Here is an 8773-nt window from a genome sequence, read left to right as displayed (position 1 = left end):
ATTGTAATCCTGCATGTCCTATTATTCTTGGTAGACCTTTCCTTAGAACGATTGGTGCAATTATTGATATGAAGGAAGGACATATTAGATTCCAATTTCCATTAAGGAAAGGCATGGAACACTTTCCTAGAAAGAAAATTAAATTACCTTATGAATCTATTATGAGAGCCACTTATGGATTGCCTACCAAAGATGGCAATACCTAGATCTATTCTTGCTTATTATGCCTAGCTAGGGGCGTTAAACGATAGCGCTTGTTGGGAGGCAACCCAATTTTATTTTTATTACTTGCTTTTTGCTCCTGTTTAGTAATAAATAATTTATCTATCCTCTTTTTTGGTTGTGTTTTTTGTGTTTAATTAGTATTTGTGCCAAGTAGAACCGTTGGGAAGACTTGGGGAAAGTCATGTTGAACTTGCTATAAAAACAGAAACTTTAGCGCTCACGAGAACTGCTATCATTTTTATTTGGAAAGTGATATTTAGTTAATTATTTTTGAAGATGATTAATAGATAAATTCCTCACGTCCAGCAATTTATTTTAGAATTTTTGGGGTTCGATATCTTGCGCTAGCTACAGATTACTACAGACTGTTCTGTTTTTTACAGATTCTGTTTTTCCTGTGTTGTTTGCTTATTTTGATGAATCTATGGCAAGTAAAATAGTTTATAAACCATAGAGAAGTTGGAATACAGTAGGTATAACACCAATATAAATAAAGAATGAGTTCATTACAATACCTTGAAGTGGTCTTTTATTTTCTTTCGCTAACGGAGCTCACGAGATTTTCTACTTTAAGTTTTGTGTTGTGAGGTTTTCAAGTTTTGGGTAAAGATTTGATGGATTATGGAACAAGGAGTGGCAAGAGCCTAAGCTTGGGGATGCCCATGGCACTCCCAAGATAATCTAAGGACACCTAAAAGCCAAAGCTTGGGGATGCCCCGGAAGGCATCCCCTCTTTCGTCTACTTCTATCAGTAACTTTACTTGGAGCTATATTTTTATTCGCCACATGATATGTGTTTTGCTTGGAGCGTCTTGTATGATTTGAGTATTTGCTTGTTAGTTTACACAATCATCCTTGATGTACACACCTTTTAAGAGAGCCATACATGATTTGGAATTTGTTAGAATACTCTATGTGCTTCGCTTATATCTTTTGAGTTATATAATTTTGCTCTAGTGCTTCACTTATATCTTTTAGAGCACGGTGGTGGATTTGTTTTATAGAAACTATTGATCTCTCATGCTTCACTTAGATTATTTTGAGAGTCTTAATAGCATGGTAATTTGCTTAAAACCGTAATATGCTTGGTATACAAGATTAATAATATAACTTTCTTATGAGTGTGTTGAATACTATCACTACTAGGAAAAAGGCTACTAGCAGCGCGGGTAAAATGGCTACTAGCAGCGCGGGTATCCGCGCTACTAGTATCGCGCTACAACTAATAGTTAGTAGTAGCGTGGGTGCACCCGCGCTACTACTAAAAAGTTAGTAGTAGCGCTGGTGCACACCCGCGCTACTACTATTTGAACCCGCGCTACTACTATCAAAATAGTAGTAGCGCTTCTAGTATACTAGGCGCTACTACTATGCTAGATAGTAGTAGCGTGTAGTTTTCCCCAGCGCTACTACTAACAAATTATAAATTAAAAAATAAAAATTACGTGCATTATTCATAGATAGAAATCAGGGACACGTCCAGTGCAAAATAAGTTAAACACACACAACCGAAGGTGGCTACCTTCCCTAGTGTTCCACCACCAGCCTAAACAGACCACTTCTCTACATGTATCTACCAAGGCTCGGAGTTGAGACGCCGGAGGACCCGAATCCTCCCTCACCCCGAAAGATGGCGTCGAGGTCATCTACCTCGGTGACATCCGGCATCATGATCACATGGACGATCATCCATGCGGCGCGGTTGCTGTGCTTCACGTCGAAGTCCACCTCTAAGTGGTTGAAGAGCACGACGCCCACTAGGATGTCGTAGTCAGTGTCAATCACCCCTACGGCCACGTCGGGAAAGTGAAAACTTGTTAGTACGCATCAGAGTTCAAATCCGGTAGGGTATTTTCTTTCTTTTTAGCACATGCACATGCATCAATAGTAACAGCTTGAGGCTAGTCCTTACTTTTTGCTTGAGACATGAAGAAGGCCAGGTCCCCTCTTTGTTGCACGAATGAATCAAAGGAAGACAGTGCCACAAGACATGAAGAAGGCCGGGTACCCTCCTTCTGTAAATAGCTCAAGTGCCTGAAGTTGCAAGGAATCTTAATACAATGAACTCATAGTAATGCATAATAACAAGAAAAAAGAAGAAAATCATGAATCCTAAAGAAAAAGATCATTATGTGAGTCAAGATAATGTGGGTAAAAGTATTCATTAATAAGAAAATTGGGCTGAGATTTCTCAAGTGACATTTGTTTCACCAACAACGATTAGTGACGAGGCATGTAAGATTTACCTGCGCAGCATCAGCATACCCTCTGGTCCTTGCAAGAACTTGAAGACCAAGGTTCTAGCTTTCTCCCCACTGACTAGCACAAGTGCAGCAGCACCGTCATTGTACATTAACCCGAGATCTTCTTTTCATAGGAACAGTAAAAGCTCTACTTAACCCAAGATCTGCAATTTTCAGTATCATCTTCTCCTTGTCAACCAATAGATTTTGGGCTTTAAATCCCTATGATATCAAAGAGGAACAATCGTAAATCACATTAGCAACAATTGCAATATGTTGTATGGGCCGATAAATACAACAACATAAATCAGAAAACAAAGGTCTAACCGATGAAGGACACCATGGCCATGGCAGTGTGCAATTCCTTTGCATAACTGATACAAAAAACTCTACAAGAAAGTAAAGAAAGTTGTCTATTAGCCCAAAACAGACCTATCAAAATTAAACTGGGCTCTGCCATCTGCTATCCAATGAAAATTAACGATAGCATCCTCAAAAAAAGGCATGAAGATGAATTGATTCCAAAGCTAACAACAAATTAATCTGTACTTGAGTGTATGCAAAATAGAGAACGCCAGCAGCAGTCAACATTGAGTTTCAACCATTATACTAGCACTACTTAGTTCCTAATTTAGTCTCCTGCAACTAGGCTAGAGTAGTAGAGTTTGCATATTTTTTGACAAATTCAAACCGGCTACAAATTTACATTGTAGTTCGCTCTGATTGCATATCAATGTTCTGCATGTTTCCGATGCAAAACTCAGAGTTTAGAATGGGCATATACAAGGAAGTGCCAAGTCCTCAGATCGATGGATAGGAGACTCAGCCGACGTAGCATCGGCAGAAAGCCAAGTGAGTAGGGCAAGGGCAAATCAGCCTCAAAACTAATTAAAATCGCTACCTTGACGACCTGAGTTGGGAGCGGCTTAGGGGCGGGCCCACGGCAGTAGGCCTTGAACCTGTACATATCCTTGCAATTTGACTCAAAAATAAAAACAAGGCAGCTTAATTTCAGTCGCCACAACCAAATTTTTCAAAAATTTGCCACCCTTTTCTTCTACATCGTAGCGCAGAAATCTACCGATGTGTATGCGCATGCTTGACAATTTTTGAATAAACTGAGCACAAGCATACAATCTCCTAGTATAATCAGTACACCCACACGAGATTCAAAGCTATGAACAGAGGACAGCCACATCTAGAACATGACAGATCACTCAGGAAACTCCCTAGAATTCCGTGCAATTTGTGCAACCGTGGACAGAGTACACGCCCAGAGGGCGTGCAGCGGGGTAGATCTTGGCTGAGCTTACCCGGTCGAGCTCCCGGAGGAGGGAGAGGCCGGCGACAGCGAAGTAGGCGAGGGTGAGGTGGTTGACCTCCTGCGTGGCGTAGCCATCAGGGGGCTCGGACGAAATGAGCTCCAGGAACGTCGCGTGGCGCGCGTGTGCGAACCCGGCCGGCTCCTCCTGGTCCCCCATCTCCGGCGGTCGTCGGCCGTGGAAAGTGAAGGCCTCTCTCTCCTCATCGCCGCCGATTGGTCTGACCGATGCAGGGGCACGAATCCTGGTGTTCTTGGGACTTTGGGAGGGGGCTGAGATGAGGTGACGGTCCCTCGGGGCCGCCGCACTGCCCCACCTCCATGCCGCGGCGAGGAGCAGCCCGGGCTGGCCGTGGTGATGGGCCTTGTCGGCTGGGCGGTGGAGGATACCGGCATGGGTCAGATAAATGGAGAGATCCCATCAACAAAGGAGATGAGAGGAGGTGGAAGGGATGTGAATTGGGGGTGGGTGGGGTGTGGGAGTGGGTGGACTGGGACGGTTGACGGGATGGGGGATGGGACTGAAATGCTAGCGGTAGCGCAGGGTATCTCACTGGCGCTACATATATTCACTTAGCAATGGCGATGGTTTAAAACCCACGCTAGTACTACGGTCTATCCGCGAGGCACAGTCGAGAATATTTACTAATAGCGTGTTATTTTTTGCCACGCGCTACTAGTAAATAGTACCAGTAGCGCGGGTCATTATAGCGCGCTACTAGTAAATAGTAGTAGCATGGGTAAATAAAGAGCGCTACTAGTAAGCGTCTGTGTATAAGCTTTTCTCTAGTAGTGTATGATAAGTTTGATACTTGATATTTGTTTTGAGATATAAAGATGGTGATATTAAAGTCATGCTAGTTGAGTAGTTGTGAATTTGAGAAATACTTGTGTTGAAGTTTGTGATTCCCGTAGCATGCACGTATGGTGAACCGTTATGTGATGAAGTCGGAGCATGATTTATTTTTTGATTGCCTTCCTTATGAGTGGCGGTCGGGGATGAGCGATGGTCTTTTCCTACCAATCTATCCCCCTAGGAGCATGCGCGTAATACTTTGCTTTGGTAACTTGTAGATTTTTGCAATAAGTATATGAGTTCTTTATAACTAATGTTGAGTCCATGGATTATACGGACTCTCACCCTTCCACCTTTGCTAGCCTCTCTAATACCGCGCACCTTTCGCCGGTATCATACCCCACCATATACCTTCCTCAAAACAGCCACCATACCTACCTATTATGGCATTTCCATAGCCATTCCGAGATATATTGCCATGCAACTTTCCACCGTTCCGTTTATTATGACACACTCCATCATTGTCATATTGCTTAGCATGATCACGTAGTTGACATTGTATTTGTGGAAAAGCCACCATTCATAATTCTTTCATACATGTCACTCATGCATCATTGCATATCCCGGTACACCGCCGGAGGCATTCATATAGAGACATATTTTGTTCTAAGTATCGAGTTGTAATTGTTGAGTTGTAAGAAAAATAAAAGTGTGATGATCATCATTATTAGAGCATTGTCCCACTGAGGAAAGGATGATGGAGACTATGATTCCCCCATAAGTCGGGATGAGACTCCGGACAAAAATAAATAAATAAAAGAGGCCAAAGAAGCCCAAATAAAAAAGAGGCCATAAAAAAGGAGAAGGCCCAAATAAAAAATACAAAAAATACAAAAAATACAAAAATGAGAGAAAAAGAGAGAAGGGACAATGCTACTATCCTTTTACCACACTTGTGCTTCAAAGTAGCACCATGATCTTCATGATAGAGAGTCTCCTATGTTGTCACTTTCATATACTAGTGGGAATCTTTCATTATAGAACTTGGCTTGTATATTCCAATGATGGGCTTCCTCAAATTGCCCTAGGTCTTCATGAGCAAGCAAGTTGGATGCACACCCACTTAGTTTCTTTTTGAGCTTTCATATACTTATAGCTCTAGTGCATCCGTTGCATGGCAATCCCTACCCACTCACATTGATATCTATTGATGGGCATCTCCATAGCCCGTTGATACGCCTAGTTGATGTGAGACTATCTTCCCTTTTTGTCTTCTCCACAACCACCACTCTATTCCACCTATAGTGCTATATCCATGGCTCACGCTCATGTATTGCGTGAAGATTGAAAAAGTTTTGAGAATGTCAAAAGTATGAAACAATTGCTTGGCTTGTCATCGGGGTTCTGCATGATTTAAATATTTTGTGTGGTGAATATAGAGCATAGCCAGACTATATGATTTTGTAGGGATAACTTTCTTTAGCCATGTTATTTTGAGAAGACATAATTGCTTTGCTAGTATGCTTGAAGTATTATTATTTTTATGTCAATATGAACTTTTGTCTTGAATCTTTCGGATCTGAATATTCATACCACAATTAAGAAGAATTACATTAAAATTGTGCCAAGTAGCACTCCGCATCAAAAATTCTGTTTTTATCATTTACCTACTCGAGGACGAGCAGGAATTAAGCTTGGGGATGCTTGATACGTCTCCAACGTATCTATAATTTTTGATTGCTCCGTGCTATATTATCTACTGTTTTCGACATTGTTGGGCTTTATTATCCACTTTTATATTGTTTTTGGGACTAACCTATTAACCGGAGGCCCAGCCCAGAATTGCTGTTTTTTGCCTGTTTTAGGGTTTTGAAGAAAAGGAATATCAAACGGAGTCCAAACGGAATGAAACCTTCGGGGACGTGATTTTCTCAACGAACAAGACCAGAGAGACTTGGACCCTACGTCAAGAAAAGAAACAGGAGGCCACGAGGTAGGGGGCGCGCCCACCAGGCGCGCCGTCCACCCTCGTTGGCCCCCTGTTGCTCTACCGACGTACTCCTTCCTCCTATATATACCTACGTACCCCCAAACGATCAGATACGGAGCCAAAAACCTAATTCCACCGCCGCAACTTTCTGTATCCACGAGATCCCATCTTGGGGCCTGTTCTGGAGCTCCGCCGGAGGGGGCATCAACCACAGAGGGCTTATACATCAACACCATAGCCCCTCCGATGAAGTGTGAGTAGTTTACCTCAGACCTACGGGTCCATAGTTAGTAGCCAGATGGCTTCTTCTCTCTTTTTGGATTTCAATACAATGTTCTCCCCCTCTCTTGTGGAGAACCATTCAATTTAATCTTCTTTTTGCAGTGTGTTTGTTGAGACCGATGAATTGTGGGTTTATGATCAAGTCTATCTATGAATAATATTTGAATCTTCTCTGAATTCTTTTATGTATGATTGGTTATCTTTGCAAGTCTCTTCGAATTATCAGTTTGGTTTGGCCTACTAGATTGATCTTTCTTGCAATGGGAGAAGTGCTTAGCTTTGGGTTTAATCTTGCGGTGTCCTTTCCCGGTGACAGTAAGGGCAGCAAGGCACGTATTGTATTGTTGCCATCGAGGATAACAAGATGGGGTTTTCTTCATATTGCATGAGTCTATCCCTCTACATCATGTCGTCTTGCTTAAGGCGTTACTCTATTTTAACTTAATACTCTAGATGCATGCTGGATAGAGGTCGATGAGTGGAGTAATAGTAGTAGATGTAGGTAGGAGTCGGTCTACTTGTCTCGGACGTGATGCCTATATACATGATCTTACCTAGATATTCTCATAACTATGCTCAATTCTGTCAATTGCTCAACAGTAATTTGTTCACCCACCGTAGAATACTTATGCTCTCGAGAGAAGCCACTAGTGAAACCTATGGCCCCCGGGTCTATCTTTATCATATTGATCTCCTACTACTTAGTTATTTCCTTTGCTATTTACTTTGCCTTTATTTTACTTTGCATCTTTATCATAAAAATACCAAAAATATTATCTTATCATATCTATCAGATCTCACTCTTGTAAGTGGCCTTATAGGGATTGACAACCCCTATTTGCGTTGGTTGCGAGGATTTATTTGTTTTGTGCAGGTGCGAGGGACTCGCGCGTACCCTCCTACTGGATTGATACCTTGGTTCTCAAAAACTGAGGGAAATACTTACGCTACTTTGCTGCATCATCCCTTCCTCTTCGGGGAAAACCAATGCAGTGCTCAAGAGGTAGCAAACAACTTGGCATTTTCGTAGGCTTGGGTTCTCCATTCATCGAGTGAGCTAATATCAAATAACCTCTTCTCACCGGCAAGTTTGAAATCATAATTGAGCTCTTTAATAGCCCAATAAGCCTTATATTCTAGTTCGAGAGGTAAATGACATGCTTTTCCATAAACCATTTTATATGGAGACATATACCCATAGGATTTTTATATGCAGTTCTATAGGCCCATAATGCATCATCAAGTTTCTTGGACCAATTCTTTCTAGACCTATTGACAGTCTTTTGCAAAATTAATTTGAGCTCTCTATTACTCAATTCTACTTGACCACTAGACTGAAGGTGATAAGGGGATGCAATTCTATGATTAACATCATACTTAGCAAGCATTTTACGGAAAGCACCATCAATAAAATGTGAACGACCATCAGTCATTAAATAACTAGGGACTCCAACTGTTGGAAAAATAACTTCTTTAAGCATTTTAATAGAAGTGTTATGATCAGCACTACTAGTTGGAATAGCTTCTACCCACTTAGTAACGTAATCAACAACAACTAAAATATGTGTATATCCATTAGAGGAAGGAAAAGGTCCCATATAGTCAAAGCCCCAAACATCAAATGGTTCAATAACGAGTGAATAGTTCATAGGCATTTCTTGACGTCTACTAATATTACCAATTCTTTAACATTCATCACAAGATAAGACAAACTTACGGGCATCCTTGAAGAGAGTAGGCCAATAAAAACCCGATTACAATACCTTATGTGCAGTTCTATCTCCAGCATGGTGTCCTCCATAAGCTTTGGAGTGGCACTTGCGTAGGATCTGTTCCTGTTCATGCTCAGGTACACAACGTCTAATAAGACCATCTACTCCTTTATAAAGATGTGGGTCATCCCAAAAGTAATGCCT

At 41.6% G+C, this 8773-nt stretch overlaps 1 pseudogene; it reads right to left on the bottom strand.

Annotated features, from left to right (window-relative positions):
• Positions 1-1654: 1654 nt before the first annotated feature.
• On the bottom strand, positions 1655-2578 carry LOC119333751 (annotated as a pseudogene).
• Between the last annotated feature and the right edge of the window lie 6195 nt (positions 2579-8773).

This window comes from Triticum dicoccoides, chromosome 7A (genome assembly GCF_002162155.2).
Source record: "Triticum dicoccoides isolate Atlit2015 ecotype Zavitan chromosome 7A, WEW_v2.0, whole genome shotgun sequence".
NCBI classification, from domain to species: Eukaryota; Viridiplantae; Streptophyta; class Magnoliopsida; order Poales; family Poaceae; genus Triticum; species Triticum dicoccoides.
This window is presented reverse-complemented; position numbering and strand designations above follow the sequence as displayed.